This window comes from Camelus dromedarius, chromosome 15 (assembly GCF_036321535.1).
Source record: "Camelus dromedarius isolate mCamDro1 chromosome 15, mCamDro1.pat, whole genome shotgun sequence".
Taxonomy (NCBI): Eukaryota; Metazoa; Chordata; class Mammalia; order Artiodactyla; family Camelidae; genus Camelus; species Camelus dromedarius.
In genome coordinates, this window is record NC_087450.1 from 49,347,835 (window position 1) to 49,370,928 (window position 23,094).

The 23,094-nt window shown below is 40.1% G+C and overlaps 1 long non-coding RNA gene across 1 annotated transcript in view; it reads left to right on the forward strand.

Annotated features, from left to right (window-relative positions):
* The window catches only part of LOC116157426 (uncharacterized), a 641,699-nt gene extending 628,405 nt beyond the window's left edge, over positions 1-13,294 (forward strand). Inside the window, exon 7 of the long non-coding RNA XR_010384041.1 lies at positions 12,475-13,294. This is a non-coding gene — a long non-coding RNA (uncharacterized LOC116157426). The remainder of the gene's footprint in view (positions 1-12,474) is intronic.
* Positions 13,295-23,094: the final 9,800 nt, after the last annotated feature.

Genomic DNA, 23,094 nt, shown 5'->3' on the forward strand with positions numbered 1-23,094 from the left:
TTTGTGAAATATGGGAAGAATCAAAGAATGGGCAAGTGGTTGGTCCCAAGCCAAGCTGTGATCTGGAATCAGATCCAGGACTAGAATGTAGGTCTCCTGATCAACATTTCTAGTATTACTGAAAATAAAATTAAATTAAGATATCTGAGTCCCATTTTTGGCTCTGCCATCCCATAGTATACTCTGGATTTTGGTCTCTTCATCTGCAAAATGAGTAAAACTATACCTATATTTTAAGAGTGTTGTGAGAATTAGATGTGAAAACGGAGAGGCAAGGAACATCGTGTGAATCACCTCACAATATGTTTATCATAATTTTTATTACAAAATTAATTCTAGTTAATGGTTTGGTGGCAGATGAAGAACGCTGTAGGTCACCACTCTGGCTGATCTCCCCTGGCTCTGCTGCCTCCGGAACGGGAGAATTTTCTCGTGGAGTAATGCTGGCAGCTTGTCAGGAACATGCCTTCATGCTCCTCTGGTTGCACCAGGCACCACTCAAAGCAGATGTGTTTAGATGATTGGATTTCAGCCATTTCAAGGGAGGAGGAAGAAAGGTCCGGAGTGCAGTGGTGGAGTGTTTTTCAGGGATCAGATTATTCACAAGGGTCTCATACCATCCCGGTAAGCAGTCCAAGTGACCCTACTCGCACCCAACCAAGCCTCCACCCTACCCATCAGGATTGTTTAGCCACTCTGTGGCTGAGAAATACGTATCCACAGATGGCAGCAAGGGTGGGACGCATACGCCTCCATGGCTTTCTGTGCTCTGTAGAGAGGGGGGTGGGGTGGGGAGCTTAGTAGATGAGGACAAAAATGTGCCCATGCACAAAACCTACTTGTCAATCTTACCTGTAGTTCAGTGACCTACTTCTACCACTTTGCACCTAGAATAGGATTTACTATATTGATATACATCATATATATGTGTGTGTGTGTGTGAATAGCATAGAGGTAATATGGTCTCCTACACGAGCAGCATTGTATTTGCCTCTGCACTCACCTGGCAGAGATCCCAACCCCTCCATACCCTGCAGACTGCAGGTCGTCTTTAATCATCTCTGTCCAGACTGCTAATACTGTCAAATGCATATACACCTTATGTGTGTACATATTAGATAAAGCTTCCAAAGTCATTGCCTGATGGAGAGAGCCACTGCTTGGTGGATACCTTGATATCCTCTTATTAATAAGATGCCCAAAGCTCAGATTAACTCCCTAAAACTTGGGAGATTGCCTCAATAGGCTTTTCTGAAAATCAGCATTATAACTACTGGTCACCCTTTAGCCACCCATTTTGAAATTTGGATATAAAAACGATCCCATTTTCTTGCTCTGTTTCATATCCCCTCGTGTCTCTATTATCACCAAGGGACACCCAGACTTATCCGCCTTAATAGAGTATTTCATTGTTTTCCACAAGGACTGGAGATAAATGGATTTGCAAAGAAAAATGGAATTGGATTTTACTCCTTCTTTTGATAACTTAGTAGGAATTCCAAAATTATTACTTGAGAGATTTTCCTCACTGTGACTAGATTATTGTCCGTGCTACAATTTAATTTCTCTTGCCTATATCAGCATTTTTTAAAAAAGAGATGACGATTGAAGGATACACTGTGTTCACTCTCTCTGGATCTGAAGAAAAGAGGTGAACAAGTTTCTGCTCGTTAAAAGTGTGTGCTGGAGGGAGTGAGGTACTGGTGGGTCATTCTTTTGGTTGTTAATTTTGTGGTAAGCAAGCTGTGTCCTGTGGCAACTCGTGTCTGATTCACTATCACTTTGGACATTTAAATGTTAGTTATCTTGGTTTTTTAAATTATCGTGTGGGATTTCTCCATGCCCAGTGCCCGAGACATAAGCCATTACTGAGACTGAGTCCAAAAAGATACTGCAGCTCCTATTTCTTGCCTGGTGGCAGGATGCATACTTCACAGAGAATCCCAAAGAGCTGGCTGGTAGTGTTTTCCAATCTGCTGGATTATTAGCGGAAGAAGCCATAGAATGAGGAGTTAAAAGAGACTGGAAACTTATACGTGACAAAGCAGGGAAATAAGAGCCAGAAGTGAGGGTGAGGAGGCACTAAAGGAGCCACAGAGAGGTTGGCCTGTTAGATTCTGGCTGGGATAGCTGGGCACATAAGGGCAGGGAATTGGCTGGAAAGCTGGCTGGCCCAACAAAGCCCGTTTATGCAAAATCGCCTTCTTGATAATGAATTTTAACTGACTTCCCCCCACTTCGTGTGTGTATGTGTGTATCTGTGTGTGTGCCTCATGACTTATTAAATAGATTAGCTCCATTGATTTTTACTTTGAGATTTCCAGGCAATCACACAATACTTGAATTTTTCAATCCTGTCACTACATTATATGTTAATAAAAACCAATAGCAAACATTTAAAAAGTTTTCCTAGATTAGGACCCTTCCAAGAATCAATAATCTCATTGACATGGTTCAAAAAGCTATCAATTCTATGAGGACCATTAATGGCTGCAGAAAGCATGCATGTAAACACCACCAGAAAAATCAATGTTCTCTCTGAGTCATCGACAATTCTTGATGGCAATTGGAATTATGAAAAACGTAACACATGTCTCAAGCCCTAAGCATCTGAAAAGGATCCTGTCAGGCTAGCTGGTGTCCTGGTGTCCAAGAGAAGGTAACTGTGAGTGAATCTGATGGTGTATACCTGGACAATACCCGAGGGTCCTAAACCTCGCCCTTTTGACAACCTGAACCACCCTGTGAAGTGGAGAGGAAATTACACAAGCCCTATCGTTGTGGATTCACAGAGAGAAGCAGAGATGCGGTACATTGGCCAGCTTACTTCAGGGAGACTCGGGAGGAAAGCTCTTGCCGTCCCTGTGCCTTCCTCCTCAGTGGGGGTGGGCATCCTACTGCAACTGCAAATGCAATGGGTACTTCTTATTTACCAATTCCCATTAGGCTACAGTTACACAGTTTCCAGGGAAACCTGAAAACTAGTGAAGGATCCAGAAGGATCAACGACTTAGAGCACCTCACCTACACTTACATAACTAACACAAAAGAGTCTTCAATGAAAGAGAAGAACTATACTTTTTTCATGTTCTTCAATTGTCTTCAAGCATCTCTACTCTCTCAGGTGGGTGGTAGTCGGCATTTCTTCCCGTAATTCCATTCTAGAGGGCGATCACGACAAACAGAACTGAACTCAGTGAGACATCCAGCTCCTACCTCCAGCACTGCCTCTTACAGGGATGAACCATTCTTTGACCTTCTAACACTGTAACTTCTGTTCCGAACCTGTCTTTGGTGGAATATTTTTAAAATACAAATGTTTATCAAAATAAAAAAAAATGTATGTCTACAAGTGAAATGAAGCCTCACTTTCAAGAAAAGAGAATTAGGAAGAGAAAGGAATGATCCTGCAAGTTCCTCAATGCAGTAATGAATTCAACATTCTTCAATCAAATTTAAAATTTAATTGTAGGTATTCATCCTTTTTTTAACGAAGTACTTTTGACATAATGCTCCATTATTATCTAATTAGATAATTTACTCCATTGATCACCTTACAACTTACTTTTCTCTATGTTTTCTTTAAGTATTTATATACTGTGCCCATTTTCACAGCCACAAAGCTCACCATACTCAGGAGTGTGAGTCAGGGTAGCGGCAGAAGAGCTTAGGGAAGGGTAGCCACTGTTATTTCCCCAAGTGCACCTCCCAAGCTCCTTGATTTATCAGAAAATTAAATGTTTGCGAAGTACTTTCTATGATACCTTGAGCCTATGACAGTCATTCAACATTTCCCGTACCATTTGCTGACCGATTGCCTAAGATGTGCCATTCGAGCATGTTGCTAGTCCTGGATTCAAAGGAAAGGAATGGAAAGAGATGACTAAGGCATAACTTTTGACCTAAAGGAGCTCATAATTTACTTATGGAGAATCCATGAAGGAAGCTCATGGCCCCCTCTCTTAAGAAGTTCACGATGCAAAATAGGAAGTCCAGTGCAAAACCTGTCACAGAGGTGAGACCTTATTAGACTGAGTGCCCCGATGATGGCAGGAGAGTTTTTCTGGCTGCACCCAGTCTTCTTCTGGTGACCTTGACCTGGTTATGTTTTGCATGTTAACTGTGCATTACACGTGGGTCCGTACAGGACTGTGGTAGACAGCTCATGTCCTAGCCCACATCCTTGCTTCTCAGTTGATATACTACCAAGGAATGATACTCATTTTTCATATTTGCATATGGCCAAATAATTTTACTTTAAACTTCACTTATCTTGCTCAGAGGCGGTTATGAAAACCTAGCTCTGCAGGCTGTAGAATCTTAAGCAAATTACTTAACCTCACTGTGCCTCGGTTTCCTCACTTGTAAAATGGAATACTTCAGAGTAGTAAGAATTTTAGAAGTTAATAAATATAAATCACTCAGAACAGTTCAACAAACAATAAAAATAGAAAAGGGTAGGTATTATTTGTATTCTATTTTTACTTTTCCATTGTAATGAGCTAGAGATGCAATGAAAACGGACTTTGTTAATGCCCTCTTTCCTGTCCAAAACTCACATCTGAATATCTATGAGTAGTTTCCGTGGGAGTGTTTAGAGGGTTGTGTGTTTTATAAAGCTTTTGGTGTTCTGCAAGCAAAAAAAAATAAAATAAATAAATAAAAATTGAATTGACTGTTGCCTTAAAGTATCTTCTCCATTTTTTTTAATTTATAACTTTGTTTTTAGTTGAAGCATAGTCAGTTTACAATGTTGCATCAACTTCTGGTGTACAGCATCATGTTTCAGTCATGCATATACATACATATATTCCTTTTCATATTCCTCTTCCTTATAGGTTGCTACAAGATATTGAACATAGTTCCCTATGCTATACAGTAGAAACTTGTTATCTATTTTATAAATAGGAGGTAGTATCTTCTCCATTGTTTTGATGGCTATTTCCTGTGGGTATTGCACTAGTGAACACTCTATTTGCTAAAACTGTGGTCTTGCAAAAATACTATAAGCAAAAAAAAAAAAAAAAAAAGGAAAAATGAAAAGGATGCAAAAAAAAGAAAAACATTATTTTTTATTGTTGACTTACTAGAACTTTATTATTTAACTGCTTCAAACTTACTTATATGTGATTAATCTGGATACTATACAACTGATTTGTTGTCATTGTAGAGAGCCATCCAAACCATGAAAAACCATTTAAAACCTAGAGATTGAAAGTCTCATATGGAGGAGCTGTCTGCTTTGGGAGGAAGTTCCTGAAGAAGTCTTAGGAATGTCAACATTAGTTGAGAAATTGAGTGATTAAATATTGTAGTAACAAATATTTTCTCTTGGAATAGTCCCAGAGTCATATTTTGTCTTTTCTATAATTACTAAAAAAAAAAAAAATAAAGAAAACAGCATATGCTAAAAGAAAAATGAACAGACTAACAGAGTATACGGTGGATCTCATGCTAGGTGACCACGATGTGCTGAACTTAACCACAGAAAGATGTGCGGGAGCTTGGTCAGTGCAGCTGTCACTGAGGAAAGTGACAAGTCCACAGGTCGGCCCTTCCTTCACACCAGTGGGAACTATGTTTGTGCAAAAAGATACAGCCCATTGGAAATGAGAGGTGGAATTGAATATTTCACTGAAATTCTGAGAACTATGGGGCAGAAACCGACCCACAAATTTTTATTTTTCTGTGTTTTTGCTAATGTTGTCTCTAAACATACTGAAAATTCTTCAAAGTTGAGGTTCATGTACCCTTTTCTCTAACCACCTAGCTCACTGGTTCTTGGTTCAGCAAAGGATTGTTCACTTGTTGATTGGTCATCAGTGGGGACTAAGGTGATGGGGGGTTGACATTCAATGAATTATGAGTATGTGGCAAGGGCTTTGGAAGGTCCTACATATATATATTATCTCATTTAATTCTCACATCTGTTCTCTAAGGTAAATAGTATCAGCCCCAATTTGCAGATGAGAAAACTGAGGCTCAGATAAGCTGAATGCATTTTCCATAATCAAAATGATATTTTTAGCTCAGCTCCATCTTTGCACATTTCCTGAAAGAAACCAAGTTGACAGTACAAAATTATGACACCTTTTGCTCCTTTTTTACTTCTTTCCCAGTTAATCACTAATATGAGAGCCCTAGATCTTTTTCATATAATTATTCACTAAGAAAGCAGAAATTTTTTGAGGATTTATAAGGAAGAAGGGCTACAATTTGAGAAAAGAGTAAAAAGACTAAGAAAATATCCAGACAAAAAACATACAAATAGTATCCTGGAAGTATTCTTCCAACAAATAGCTTAACCAAAACAGAATCCATCTTTAAATCTAGCTGTTGAGGATGCTAAATTATAGTCCGTTAACTCTACTGGTACCAATAGATGTCCAAGCTCTTAGGGTTTGCTCTTCTAAATTGCATAATGACCCCAGGAACTTATTGGTGGATGGGGAAAAATGGAAGTGGGTGTTGATTATAAGCCATCATGTGTAACTCATAAGGTAACTGGATGCAGAGCTGCTGGGAGGAATTGAGACCACAAAAGACAGGCACATTTTCACAGTCATTTACAAGCCAACCTAAAGGGAGTCACCCAGAGGGCCCAGAAGCAACACCTACCTCTCTAACCTCAGTGTTAAAACCTGTAAAATCAGAAAGCAAACGCCTGCCCTCCCTCTTACAAAAGAAGAAAAGATGATGTGGCAGTCACATGTAGGAACTCAGCAGCAGGACACTTCTGCATTGGGCTTCCATCCTCCACGTGTGCAGCTTCAGAACACAGAGTTCTCTTCCTTCCCCTCCTGGCCATGCCCCTGCCCCTGGGATGCGGGCCAGACCCCTGAAGGCTGTTTGCAGCATAATGCTGATTGTTTGCAAAGGCTGTGCTGAGGAATAGTGCATTCCTTCTTTGTACTCCAAGAAAAAGCAAAACAAAGGCTTTTAAATGCCCAGCACTTAACCATTTCAAAAAAGCAGCTTTCAAAAATGGACAGAGTTTTCTGGTACAGAAAAGGCCCAGTGGACCAGAATTGTCCAGTAGAACTCCTTGGGGGGCCGGGCAGTTGCGATGCTATACCTAGGGTTCAATAAGGAAGTCTAAACACCACCTGACAGCCCTGCCCTGGCTAGGCCAAGTGTACGCCAGAGTGCCGTGCAGGGGAAGCTTACATCATACCAGTTAGTTGATGGGTAGGGGCAGGTGAGTGATGGCAAAGGCCATTTTCTCTGCATGGAATGGATTCAAATGCACTGAAAGTACCAAGTCAAAAGTTCAAAGCGGTGCTTGTTCATTCTTCTGGCAGAAGTAGGACCACAAGGGAGAAGGAGTTACACTTTGCAAGAACCGAGAAGAAAGAGGATTTTGCAGGCATATCAACCAGCTCCAGTGAAAGGGCAGCTACCCAGCACTAAAGGCCTAAGACGGCGAAAAGTTTCAGGCTCACGGTGTAACTTCACTCTGAAGGGAAAAACAGAACGTGTTTCCTCTAGTTCCGGCAGCCCAGCAAGGAAGAAGAGGCATCAGCAGAAGTCTCTGCCTTCGGGGGTCTGGCCCACATCCCAGCCGTAGCCTGAGAAAATGGTAGGACTTCCAAAAATTCTTGCGGCGGGGATCTGCATTTCCTGTCCTAAATGGTTAGGCCATCTGGAAAGTCTGTTATGGAAGCATTAAACTTACGGAACTGTCCTCACAGGCTCCCGAAACAGTTTCGAGTATTCCACAGAATAAAAATACGCTGAATAAAAGCAAACGGTGCAGATTACCAGTTCTCCTAGAGGGAGCGGCACAAGTGTATTGGAGTCATATGGAAATATCAACATGTGAAAACTAAGAATTTTCAAAGTACATTTCGCTGAGCGATACCAAAGAGTCAGTTTCCAATGTAGAACTGAATTTAAATGTCAGGCCATTTTGGCCAGGATTTTCTCTTGTAGTTCCTGCCGCTGCCTCCCTTCTGTATGCAAATGGCCAGTCTCCATCTAGGCGGGATGAAGAAAGGCAGGCAGATTCATGCAACCACCCCAACCCAGCTCCCCAGAAGCAGCCAAAGTGCTTTCCTGATGGAGAGACAGGCAGATCATCTGTCTTTGCACAAGACAGCGTCACTCCTCCTCAGATGGCATTGTCATTTTAGAATGTACTTGTGAAGGAACTGACAAGTTAAAATACCTAACGGGAAATCTAGTCAGAACACAACATGCCCACATGTAGGGTGTTAGTTTTCCGTTACTGCGTAGCAAATTACCAGCAACCCAGCGGCTTTAAACGATTCCCATTTATGATCTCCTAACTATCTAGGTTAGAACCTGACTGAGTTCTCTGCTTTGGGTCTCAGAGGTCCAGAATCAAAGTACTTGCGAGGTGGGGCTATAAGCTGGAGGTTCTGGGGAAGAACCCACCTCTAGGCTCATTCTGGCTGTTGGCAGAATGCAGTTCTGTGGGGTTGTAGGACTAAGGTCCCCATTCCCTCACTGGCTGTCACCTAGGACCTGTCTTGGATCCCTAAGGTCACCTAGATTTCTTCTCATATCGTCTCCTGTGTCTTGAAACCAGTAAGGCCCCTTGACTCCCTCTGATCCCTGGAATCTTTCTGACTTTTTGACTTTCTGCGTTTTTTGTGTATGTGTGTGAAACGTACAACCACAAAGAGTGTGAAGTGTGCTGGCCATTGTGACTGTCACATCACACGTGGTTGCTGCTTAGTCTCCCACAGAATGACCTCAGGTGTATAGTCTACCTCTGCCCAGACAGCTCCTCCCCCTTTGGCTTCCCACTTTACCTCGATCCCTCGTCAGAGAAGTCTCAGCCCTGAAGCTTGAAGAAACATGAGCTTCTCCTGGCTACCCTGCCCTTCTGAACACAGTGCAGCTCATCATGCTCTGTCCACACTAACCTCCCTACTTACACCTTCTCCCCGCAGCTCCCTCTGAGCTCCTCAAGGAAAGTTAGCGGGCCAGAGGGGGGTCCACTCACCTGCAAAACCCCTGCTAAACTCTGCATGAAACCTGACCCAGATCAGGTGCTTAAGGCTTGCGTGTCAGATTGGGCTAGGTAGAGCCATTACACTGTGCTGTGTTGTGTACAGGCAGTAAATTATATGCCCAACAGCTTTGCATGCTGTTATGTTAGCAAAACAGATTAAGGTTTTAAGTCCCACAATAGCCAATCAATATATATTGCAGCACAGAATCCATACCCTTCTAAATGAGTTTGTACAGTTCAGTTACCTTCTTTCCCCATTCAGGTAATACAATTCTCATATTTAATCTGTCGGCTGATATGTGAGCTCTCAGAAGCCAGGGGATTATCTTCTTTGCTCCCACAAATGAGATCAGAATTAGCTACAGTAAATATGTCAGTGCCACTTCTGCTCCAGGTAACCACATGATTTGGGGAATGGGCAGCTAGGGTCAGTGAATTAGCTCTTCTCCACTCAGATTATTCCAATCCCAAATCACCAACTCACACCACTGTCATTTCAACCCAAGGAACACAGTGCCACTGATCAAAATTCGATGTGAGGTCTGACAGTTACAGTCAGGTCTATGAGGAAGGACGGGATAGGGAAGGTACCCACAAGGACCTGGGTAGCCCTCAGGTGTGGAGACCCTGCCACCTAGAAAATGGCATTTCACTGCTGCCTGTGGGGCATGAGGAGCTGCCTCTCAGATAGGCAGGGTCAGAGTGGGGAGATGAGAATGATCACTGGGGCAGGTCTAAGGAAACCGCTGATTGCAGAAATCCAGGGCCTCCAGTAACATGAGTTTAAATGTTGTCCTGAAGCTAACACAGATTCAGGGACTCCTTCTGAACAAAATGTGATTGGAGAGCAGCCAAGTGAAAGAGGACGGCGGGAAAAAACTGTTTTGACTCTGGATCCTACATGATTGGTTTGTGGAGCATCCCTGAGGCAAGCTAGCCAGCCCCCAAAAGGACCTGCCCTTTTGTACTTTCAGTAGATTAAACTCTGGACAGATGTCCCACAGAATCAGGGACAGGGGCCAGATCTGAATACTTACCAATATTAACTCTGCTCTCAATGGCCTTACTGGTTCCTCAGCAAGGTCACTGAGGGCAATGTTAATAATTTAACACCCTGTTTAGGTCCTGTCTATATACTGGTTAAGCCTTAGAGTGTGCAAGGTTAGAAATGTAAAGAAAATAGATGAGCTATGTATAAACTCATTTTATAAGAAAAAATCAGAAAATGAAGATGACTAAAAAGATGTCTGCACTGTTTACCATACATTATAGGTTACCATATATTCTAACAATAATCTTTTGGCTTTATGCTTAAATAACAGGTCTTCTTGGTAATTTAGCATAAAGCCCTTTAGATGGGGTTCAAGAACTGCTCAGGATGCACAGCAAGGGTGTTCTGCAGTTAGTAAGTACGTCGTTGAGGTGGTTCTAAATAGATCAAGCTTTGTAAGATTTTGATTGAGTTGTTTTTGTTTTTGTTTTTTTTCCAGGGTGCCCTCTTGTGGTAACAGGCATATTACTGAAACAGATTTTCATTGACTTGGTTGAAAATGAGTTGGGAAAAATACTTACTATTTCATTCATTATTAGCCTGAATATGTATACACTTTTGGTCCCCATATTTTTTCTTCATTTTCTGCTTCTCAAATTCAATTACAGAATCCTAGGCTCCTAGGCTTTCAGAGGATAATAAAGGTCATCTGGTCTGGTTTTCCCAAACCGATCAGCATTATGATGCAGCGAGCATTTTAAATGTACACAACTGTGAGTGATACTCCAAGATAGTCTGGATTGGTAAATCTGGAATGGGGATAACCATCTTTATTCTTTATATATTTCCAGGTGATTCTGATTATAAATCAGACTTAACACTGAAATTGTCCAACTCCCCTTTCAAATATACTTGTTGCAACTCAATGGATATTCATTTTTAATGTTATTCATTCTCTTTCTAACTCAGCTGTGAGCTTGACAGCGATAAGGCTCGGCTTGACTTCTTGTCCCCCCAGAACCTAGTGTAGTGATGGGAAAGAGTAGGGATCCCCAAAAATGTTTACTAGATTGACTTAGATAATTCCAGCGCACTAATCCGTCTTGTTAAGAGTGTGCAAACTAGAGTCCAAATGGATTTGCACTCTGGAAAACTTGAAACAAAGAAATTTCAGTATAAAATCTCTTAATAGTCAATGAACACAGTGACCTTACAGAATCTAAGAGCATTCGGACAAGGATTGTGTGTATCTGTAAGCCTTGTGCTGAACAGTGAGAATAAAGCTGAAGTTTGTTTTCCTCTACTTGAATTTAGAAAAAATACACTGTTACATTCCAGTTAGAGTTAATAAAGGTTTTCAGCCCCTCTCACCATTCAGTGATATGTACTCATCTGAGAGTAGTAATGGGAAAAGACAACCTGTGAGGAATTGCACAACATGGATACGCTCATTTATATGCACAATTTTGAATTCCAAGAAAAGAAGAATCACGTTACTATGCATTTACCTTTACAAATGCTGGGACAAGGCAAGATTGGATATAAGCAATCGGATCTGCCGATAATATATTCCATTTGCAATTGTTAGAGATTTATGCAAGATAGCGGGTAACACCTTCCTTTTGAATTTCAAATGCTGTATAACCTTTTGAAGATAACAAGGGATATTCATCTGAAATAGTGGTAGGAAATTTATAACGGAGACCACATAATTAGTTGTTATTTTTTGGAAGTACCACATACTCTAATAGGAACATGGGTAGGAAAAAAAAATCCCTCAGGAAAAAGTCAGTTCCTTTTTTTTTTTTCCTTTTCTTTTTTGCAGTTAAACAGCTTGGCACAGTGGGTGCCTAATAATTTAGAATAATATAAATAAAATGTAAGACAGCATCCTGAAATGCTTATGAGCCCTGCTGGATTTTCAGGTTTATTTCTAATATGTATCCATATCAAAATAGCAAACTAAATGGGTCTGGGTTAAATTCTTCAGCATGAGAGATATCCTTTAGTCCGGAACCTAGCCATTCGATGTAATAAGAAGAAAGAAGCATGAATTTAATTACCTTGGAGTGATCGTTCTTTACATAATATTCTCTTCAACTTCAGGTTTACTCAACATCTCTACTTTAGCAGCTTTACTTCAACAAGAGTAGCTCAACAGGTGTTCCCCTAGAACCACGGCCTGGCAACTCTGCTCATCTGTGCTAATATTTTAAACTGATTATTTCTAGATATGACCTTTAAGTCCCTGTGTGGTTGAAACAGCTCATGTAGAATAAACTATTACAGTCGGCCCTCCCCATCCATGGGTTTTGCTCTGGGGATTCAACCAACCACAGATCGAAGTGTGGTTGAATCTACAGATGTAAAACGCACAGATGTGGAGGGCCAGATACATATAGGGCCCAAATCCTTGAGCGTCTAAGGATTTTGGTACTGCAAGGGTTCCTGGAACCAATCCATGATGGATAACAAGGGATGACTGTTTATTGACTCTTCACAGATTCACAGGAAGTTCTCCAATGTGCAGCAGCTACGACCAAGTGAGGCGCAAGTGAGCGTCATGCTCATCTCTGCCGTTTCATCTCTGGTGGTTCAGAGAGAGAGAACCACCACGCTCTCGATCTCGGTCACATGGGGCTGAGTGACTCTCCTCCTGCTCCCGAGAAGGCTCCTTCAATTCCAACTGCTGAACCGTAGTTTTAAAGGCCGATCTTTTGCACCAGATCCTGGATGTGATTTCAGAAGGAAAACTTCTTGATCCCTTGGCTATTCCTCTTTCTTCCACATTTTCCTAAACATAGTGCCAGTTAAATAGTCATTTACTTCTCTTTACAGTCCTCTAGTGACTTCTTTCCGAGGTCCTGCTTTGGTTAAAAACTAAATGAGGGATGTCTTCCCTTCCCCCACCCCACAAATGACCCTTTTTCTTCAAGGAGACCAATACAAAATACAACAGGCTAATAGTAATAGAAATTCTTGTAACATAACAACCACACACACACACACACAAATTGCAGACCACCAAGCCTATGGGATTTCAGTGCATGAAATGGTTACGTGTTCCAGAGTAACTGGGGAGAGCCTGGAGGAGACAGTGAGGTGTGAGTGGGAACTTGGAAGATGAGCAGACTGTGATAGTAGAGAGGAGGGAAAGCACGTGGATATAGTGTGTCTGCGGAAAACTGTCCCGTCCACTCAAACAAGAGGACGCCCAGTCTGGATGCCACTAAAGGGATGCCAGTTCTAGAGGGAATGGACGCCCGGGCTGCTCAGTGTTTGCAGGGCTGGATAAATAAAGGTGTTGGTTGGGTACACTCGGTCTTACGCCTCTCCTTAAATTAGAACTAAAATGTCAACAGTAACATGACAAAGCTTTAGTGGGAAGTGATTGAGCGCACACTGCTGAATGTGAATTGCATACTGTTAGCCAAACACGTAAGTTGGGAGTATACAGACCCTTTCAAATGCCGAGTGATGTCCAGAAATAACTGCACTGTGATTCCTGCGTTAACTATAATGCTAATGCTCTGTAATGAAGGGACTTAGGTATGAATTTTGCTCCTGTGTCCTAGTCCTGATTCTGTAATTCTCCAGTCGGAAGGAGAATTTATTTATGTGAGAGTCATTGTCCTCCTTCCTCTTCCTCCGCTTCCTCCTTCTTCTTTTGTCACAGAGCATTGTAATACAGAACTCGGCATTTAACGTGCAGATATGTTGGTTTCCGCAAGAGAACTGGCTGGCATTATTTCTATTGTTCTGGCCATTTCTGGTATCACTTAACGCTGTGTAGGAAAGAGAACGTTCAGTCAGGGCCTGACATTCCAGTGTAGACATTCTGCCAGTGCCCTCCCCAAACTGCTTGTACATGGGTTTCCACAAAATGCTTTCTGCTGCAATCGCAGGAAAGGATGGAGAGGCTTCCTGGCTTTAGGTAGAACAAAATAATATCTTTATACTGGGTACCCAAGGGGAGGCTTGTTTTCTTCTTGGTAATAACTGAGCTCTTCAAGTTTGCAAGAATAAAATAGTCCAGAGTTACATTAGTTAGGGGGTTCCTCCATGGATACAAAGGAACAGTTTATATCTCCTTAGTATTTAAGTATAAGATTATATCTCCGCAGTTAAAAAAAAAATCACCAACCAAGATTACCAATTAAGAAATGGTACTGGTTGTAGTGAGTGAGTGGTAGTGAGTGGTTTGTCATGGACTCCAATGTTCACACCTTCCAAGAGATGTTATCCTTACGGGTCAGTCACTCTCCAATATAGATCACTCCTTGAGCAGATTTTTCACCAGAACATTTTTTTTTGGCACATTCCAACAACTTATTATGTATCCAACATTTTCCTAGGTACTAGGGTTCCATTGGGGGTTTTTTTGAATACCCTACCATCTTTGAGCTAACATTGTACTAGTCTTTCATTTAAGAGAAATTTAGTCTTTTTTTTTTTTTTTTTTTTGTCACTAGTCCAAACACACGTGACTTGGCTCAGGCAATAATAAGCAGAATACCACAACTGGCTTCACTTGACTCAAGCGGCAGTAGCCACTACAACGTTCTGCAGACAAAGCCTTTGCAGAGATAGTTTTTTTATTGGAGGGGATTTTAGCTTTATGAGCAATAAGAGCATCACTCCAGGACATCTTATACTTCGAAACTCTTTCCTCCGTGGTCTCTCCTGCCCTCAGTCTTAAATGACACTCTGCGAGGAGTTGGAAGTAAGTCTATCCATTTTCTGAAAAATAGCTGTATTGCTCCTTTTATGTCTTCTTCCCACTTTTGTATTAGTCACAAATGTCAGGCCACCCAAAACTATATATATATAGCAAGGATATAAAATAAGCAATGATTTAATAATGCAAAGCATGACTAATATGGTTTTACTGAGAAGAGAAATTATTCTGACACACAGATGTATAATGTAGAAAATAAATTTATATGCATTTAATTTCACCTTCATAACAGTTCTGTGAGATTAGTTCTGGAGGCATTACTGCTCCCATTTTACAGATGAAAAAACAAGGTCACATCTTTTGAAAGTGGGAGACTTAGAACTGAAACTCCATTTTTATCTGGCTAGAAACCCAGTTCTGTTTCTTTGTGACATTCTGCATTCCCTAAGACTGCTAATTTGATTCAGCAAATATTTATTAAATGCATGACTGAGTTTTATTTCTCCCATGCTTACTACTTGATTGACTAGTGGTTGGAACTGATTGGATATAAGTGGCAAATTCTACCAGGCAGCTCCACAAAGGGAAGGGGCATTTCTGTGCATCATTTTAAATGCTGACGTTTAGGCAACAACAGGCTTGCCAACATGCTCACAACCCAGAGATAAGTACCCCTTAATAAATTTATGCCCTGACTGTCTGAACGAATCATTTGATTAGTACAGATAGTATTTCAATGCTCATGACAACTGGAAGTTACTTAAATGTAACTACGCAGGAGCCTGGAAATGAAACTAATACAGTACACATCAGAAATCTTTAATCATCACCCCTTCCCTTTCCACTAAGATTCCTAAATTCTGTTGATTGCCCCATTTGGCTCACTCAAATTTCTCATCTCCTACATAATATATTATGAGTCACTCATTTTGCTTTTTTTAATCACATTGCATTTTTTATGATTTATAAACACATGATGTATCTTATGCATAGCATAATTTGGGGTAGAGTGTTCTTCTACTTCTTGAGGTGCCCCCTTAGTTTTTAGCACAATGCTAGTGCTCACTGCATTTGGAGAAATAAAATTAAAATACCACCAAGCAATAGAAATACCCATTATGGAAGTAATATAAAAATGCCAAAATCCTAGTTCTCAATTTATTTCTTTGCCACTGGAGTCTATTAATTTGGCTGATTAGATTCTAAACATGTGCACCCATGTTTCTAAGGAAAAAAACATGGAAAGAATTTGTAGTCCTTTTAAAGAAAACATCCTATTTATTGATTCACTAAAATACTCCTTCTCCCAGAACACTTTCCCATGTTTGTTCTAAGGGAGAAACGTGGAACAAAGTCTTCAGGCAGAAATTAGAGAGAGAAATATGCTTCCACTGGGATCCATTGACTATACATTTGAATAATTCTGAAATGCAAAGAAAAGTGTTCATTATTATCCTAATTCTCAAGTGTTACGTTTCTTCCCTTCAGGATTATGATGGGAGATATTTCTTATGGGTCATGAAACGGTAGCCTAGGCCCCAGAAATGAACTTCCATGGGCTCGAGGCTGACTATCCTTGAGACGGAATGAGGGGAATTTTACACACAGTATCAGAAGAAACTCTGGGACAGCCAGTGGTGGTGGATATTAAGTGGGCACTATTTACTGAGCGTTTTCTATGTGTCATGCACAACCCTGGTGGCTGCATATCCATTATTTTCAACAACCCAACAAAAAGCCCTTGCAAGTTAGTTATTGTGATCTGGTTTTTACAACTGAAGAAAATATGCTGTGATGAGTCCCGTTATTGGGGCATGAACATGGTGATTGTAAGCTGTGCTCGTCTTAAACTTCGCTGTCAGCCTGCTTCAACGGAACAAGGTTTACACAGCCCTTGGTGCACTGTTTTATTTGCTTTCGGTGGTGCTTTAACTCTTTAGCTTAGTTGGAGTTTTTCATGCCTTTTTCTGATGGAATCTAGTCAGAAACATACTGTGCCTAATTTTTAATTTTGATATAATTTCAAGCTTACAGAAAAGCTGCAAGAACAGCAGAAGGAAATTATATATAACCTTCACTTAGATGACACAGCCATGTAGATTCTGACCCATATATTTTATCATTCTTTCTCTTCCTCTCTCCCATATGTTACATGCGTGTATGCGTATTACTTTTTTCTGACTCATTTGAGAGTAAGTTCAAGACATCACGTCCATTTCTCCTCAAATACTTCAGTGTGTATTTTCTAAGAACAAGGACATACTCTTAAATAATCATAGTACAGGTATCAGCATCAGAAAATTAAGAATTGAGGTAATACTATCTAATGCACAGTCCACATTTCAGTACAATCAATTTTCCCATTAATTTCCTTTCAATTATTTTTTTCCAAGTTCACGGTCGGATTCAGAACCCTAGGTGGATTTTAGCTGTCTTGCCCCTTTGTTCTCTTTTAATCTGAAACAGTTACTCAGCCTTTTCACTTTTTATCTTTCTTGATCTGGGAAATTTTGAAGAGCACATGCTGGTTATTTTGTAGCACTTCCCTTGGTTTTAGTTTGTCCGATATTCGATCCTCTTTACATTCAGGTTACACATTTTAGCAGAAGAATATCATATGCAACTTTATGTCTCAGTGGGTCAGAGCAAAAGGCATACGATTGATTCATCCCAGTTCTGGTATATCGGTGATATTAACTTTGAATCACTTGGTAAATTGCTGTCCTTCACTATTAGATTACTATTTTGCCTGTGCAATTAATGTAATTTATGAAGCTATACTAAGTAATGTGTGGTTGAGATGATGTAACCATTCTATGTCTCATTAAACATCCACCTGCTAATTTTAGCATCCATTACTAATTTTCTAACTCCATCACTTCTCCTATAACCATTAGGTAGCACCTCACTGAAAGGAAGACTTTTGCCTTCTTCATTTATGTATGTATGTATGTATTTATATTACTTTATGGACGCATGAATTCTTGTTTTATTCACTAGATTATAAACCATTGCTATCATTATTTATTTTGAGGTCCAAATTATCCCAGATTTGATCACTGAAAATCTCTACAAGCCGGCTCCCATGTCCTTTGACATGCCTTATGATTCCTTGAACATCCCTCAGTTTTGGGTCCAGGATGTTCATGTGCACTGTCTTTTAAAGGGCTATGTCAGACCTCTTCTTGCTACCCAAGATGTACCTTCTCTTTATTTCTCCCTTGTCTCAATTTGCTACCTGTAGACACTTTGGAAATACACTCCACCCCCTGGACTCATTTTTCTCTCCGTGCTTGAGGGCAGGCATGTTCCTAGTTTCCTGAATCATGTGAAATGACTAGTTCCATAATTAAGTCCTTTCTGTTCCGTATGCACTCTAAAATGTGAATGTCAGCATTTGGACAGTTCCTCAAATGTCTAATTTGCATCCTTGCCTCTATAAACCACCCCCCAACACACGCACACTCCCCCTCCCCACCTGTGGCAGATTAGCGCTATTTGGCTCAGAAATGAGTTCATATGAGTTGGTTAAAAGACCTGCAGAGCGGAGACTGTGTGCCATCTCCAACAATGTGTATACCAGGAACAACTCGAGCAGGTTCAGACCACAATACAGCGAAGTCAGAGGGCCAAGAAAAGCGTCAAGGGCCCTACACATCAGTGACTGATTTCATGGAAATGAGAAAAGCATGTTCTGATACATGATTCCTATCCGTAATAGCTGTGTGACTTTGGGACAGTCATCAGCCATCTCTGATACTTCAGTTTCTTCATCTGCAAAAAATGGAAGATGTGGCACATGCTCCATCAAATTTAAAGAGTTTTTTTTTTAAATATTATGTAACTCTAAAGATAAATTGCATCTTGCTAAAATACATACTCAATTTACTGAGTTCATTTTGATATTTACTTCATTAAGTTGAATGTACTATATAAACATTGCACAAGGGTGTCTAGAAAAAGGTACATGCAGCAAAGTGGCAAATCCATCGACTATCCTTATATTGCAAAAACTTCATAGATGTCTTTACAGGACGGGGGTGTGCTGCACTGATTCACAGTATGTGCAATGTAGTGCAGATATTGAGTGTAAAACTGTCAGCAGGGCTTCAAGTACTCAGTCCTCAGTGCTCTCAAGACTGAGGCTAGAACAGAAATTCAGCATCACTGTCCCCCTGACAATCATTCTGCTTCCTCCTTGTTCATCTAGAAGTAGTATTTCCACCAAGAGAGGAACTGATTGGAGCTGGGTTTTCACAGGCCAACTTAGAGGATACTTACTGAGTAGAATTCAATCCCAGACGCCTCAGAGGCTGATACCACATCCTGCTTGCCCAGGTCACGTCACCTTTGCAGTGCACGGCGGCCAGGATGGAAGGGGTAGTTTTACTGAGTCATTGTGGCAGGTCACGTAACCTAAGAAGAAATAAACTTCCCTGGTTCACTCTCCTCACAGGGAAATGGAGCACAAATGGAGCATCGTGGAGTGTGAAAAACACTGGGGTACTGCTCCGTATTGGTTCACAAGCATAGAAAAGTGTTTCCCAGAAGACAAACAGACAGAATTCACTATCCTGCCAAGTTCCTTGGCTCTGGTTTGTGCCTTATTTTAATGATCTCCTTTCTCACAACTCCCTCCTTGAAACTGAAATAACTTTGCTTTTGGATATTGTGCTATCACGTTAATTGATAGTGAAATGTTGATAACACAGCAATGGGAGGGTCAACAAAAATGAATTGCACCATGCCCGATAAATATTTACTGCTGTTGCAACCAACTGGATCAATGCATGCCACAGAGCAGATGCTCAAGAGATGCTGGATTCTTTATCTCCTTGAACACATCTAGTTTTACATATGTGCCTCGCCTAAGATGATGTTTCCCAAATTCTGGAAAAACCTAATCAGAAAGATCAATTTTGTCATGATGTAGTATGGTTTTTCTGACTGGATCATCTTATGCGAGTTAAGAAAGTCAGAATTCTGAGCATTATTTTCCACAGTCAACTACTTAGTGCAAAGTGCTGTTGACAATCCCATTAAATTACACAAAGATTTGCTAACAGTGCATTCAGGGATTCATGCTCTCTGACCTCAATTTTGAGGCAGAAATAAAGCTCAGCTGTAATTTTTTTTTTGCTACATATGCCACACTAATAAGAATAATGACCCAAAGAAAGTATCAAAGGCCAGCATTATGCTGATGGCAAAGTTCTAGGGTAACCTGCATCCCCATGGCTAGATCAGTGTCCAGCCATGAAGAGCCATGCATCTAAGTATGAAGGCAAATAAGCTATTCACTTTTTACCTCAAACATCATTAATCTTCTACCTTTTATCTACTCTTTCTAAGAATAGCATTGCAAAAGAGAGTCTACCTCCAATTAGAAATCTCATGTTTGTCTCCTTTAAGATAACAGAACACATCTTGATAAAGATTTAGTTATCAAATTACTTATATTAATTACAGATAAAAAGTAATGTCACATTTTTGAAAAAAAAAATGTGCCACAAGTAAACCTGTGACTTAAGCATACAGTCCTCAACTTTATAATCTTCTTTCACTAGTCAAAATAAAAATATATATTAAAGCACTATTCATTTGTAGTGACATATGAGAGAATGGGACATCAAATATAATGAATGATTTGTAAACATTAGACTGAAATCTCTCTGCAAATGCTGACCCAAAGAGCTAAATCTTTTTCATAATCTATAGGTCAAAGACCATAATATAATAGTTAAAGTAAAAATAATGTATCAAAGTAAAATTAAAGGAATCTAAGTTCAGTGGGGTTTATGATCGTCATCTTCAAGACTTTATAGTATAGAAAATGACATCTTTGTGGAAGCAGAATTAAACTATAGTTTTGTTTTATTATCAACCCTCTTTTAAGAGTTCTCATCTTACAGCTAATTCGCTTCAACTGATTTTTATGCAAAAATATGTATTTTTAGATCTTCCCATCAAGCTGCATTGAGACTTCATGCTGGGAAAATGATTAGTAAAAAATGACATAAATATATCATTTTTTTCAAGTATAACCTAAATTTGCTAATTTTGATACAGTTGCTAATGGTAACTAATGTGTTTTGTCTGTGTTTACCATTCTGCTATTTAAATGAAGAAAGCATATGTTTGCTTTCATTGGGAAAGTTGGCATGAATGTAATTGTTATGGTCTTACCCAAGATTTTTTTTCTTAGAAGAGGTAAATGTCTCTAGGCATACTCTGAGTTTAAAAAAAAAAAAAAAAAAAGCTCCTACAAATGCCACAGAGATGGATCAGTGGCAAGTCAGTCTTGATGTGCCTTGGTAAAGCTGGGCTTTTATTCTTGGCAACAGAGGAAAGGCCATGCTGAAGTTACCTCTTTCATGAAAAAATACAAACAGCAAGGCTGTAGGAGCCAATGCCATTTCCTGTAAGCACTGCTGTGATTTAGGAATTGACGGCTAACCACCATCAAATTGAGCGACTTTTCCTATTCCGGCCACAAAATATTATGATTGAGATTTTAAGGTTAATGTTGACAAAATAGACACATAAAATACATAAATTCCTGAAAATGAATTATAGGGGATAGATAAGAAAAAAAATACACTCTACTTAGAGACCAAAATGACTGATGGGTAAGGGGCATTTGGGACTCACAATAGCTCTGAATCACCTTAAGGACGTATACTCTCTTCATGGTGTCTTTGCTTCTGTCTTGCCTCTGCATGCACGTCTATCATTCACATAGAAGCCAGAGAAATCCTTTTAAAACAAAAATCAGTGGGTGTTACAAACCTGCTCAGGGATTTTTCATTAGTTGTTTTCTCTATGTGGGTTACTTTTCCCAAGAGATCCATAAGGTTTACCGTCTCATACCATTCTGGTCTCTACTCAGATGCCACCTCCTCAAAAAGCCTGTCCCTAAATACCCTGAGAGCAAATGGTACTCTCTGTTTACCCTGCTTTCTTTTTCTTAGCACTTTTCAATACCAGATACATTAATATGCATTTATTGGCTTATCTTCAGTGCAACATGTAAGCAAACAAGGGCTTCATCTCTCATGGTCACCACTGTATTTCCAACACCCAGAACAGAGGCTAGCACATTCTGGATAATTAATAAATATTTGTTGGATAAATGAATGAATGAGTATTCAGAATAGACCAGTCTAAAAACATAAAACTCATTAAAAGGGTGCATTGAATAAGGAGGAATATCTACATGGAGTCCAAAACTTAGAGGGAGTCAAAAAAAATGGTCCAAATCAATCTAAAGTTGACATGGGCTTCAGTTTGGGGGGAAAATTGAAGAATGTTTCTAGTTTATCAGAGCAATCTAACTACTAAGGAATTTTGAAAAATCTGCAGAAATTCTTGTCCTCAGTCATCATTTTTCATAAGATTTTTTAAAGCATAAATATATGAAGACTAGACTATCTCACATACACAAAAAATTCACCTTGCAAAGTTTTTGTTGTTAGTACCATCTTTTTTTTTTTTAATAGTCTTGTTCTTCCCATTTCTGAACCAGTCTTCGCTTCTGTGGCAGAAGTAAATTTGGGACGAGTGATTCTCTTCTCCTAAGGTTTACTTGTATTCTGAACATGATCTCTTACTTCAGGAAGAAAGACTCTTTCCTGTGTCAGAGAATTTCATGGCGTAATTACACAGTGATCTCCTTAAGGAAGGGAGTGATGTTTCAGTCCTCTCTGTAAATCCTCTTGCAGCACACTGCCTAAGACAGAACCTGTGCTCAAGGCATGAGCTTTTGATCTTGTTGGATGAATGATTCAAGACTGAGATGAAAGGCATATACCTTGGTAGTTCCCAGGACTGGAAGAGGAGATGGAGGGAGAATCTGGAAAAAGATCTTCCCACCAGTATACTCCAGGACCATGGAAAGAGATTGGGCCAAAGAACTTTAATTCTAGAAATGTATCAAGGAGGGCAAGTCAAGGTTCAAGGAAATTCGTTAAAGTCAGGTACTTGGTGGGGATATTTATCCCTGCAAACCCAGAGGTTGCTGTTGTGAGGACCAAGTTCATTGGGAAGTATAGCCTTTGAAGATGAGTATGTTTCTACTAAGTGGAATTAAGCTCTGCAGGAGAGAGAGGTCTAACCTGCTTCAAAGTTCTGTGCATGGCAGACTTAGCCACATTTCAGAAATTAACACCTGCTTGGAATACAGGTGGGAAGAACACAGTGAAAATGTGGACTGCGTGAGTCTCATAAATCTAGTCGCTTAGTGGTCATCCAAGTATTTCACTAATGAGCGGCAGACTGGGAATGTTCAGGGAAGAGTCAAGATCTGAGAAGAAAGACCAGACAACAAGTTCTGGAAATACAGAATGAGAGTTGGGGAAAGTTTCTATTAAACAAACAAGCGATGCAAATCCCAGTAAAACTAAAGAGCAGAGCCACCCACTAGACCTGTCACCATGATGTCTCTTG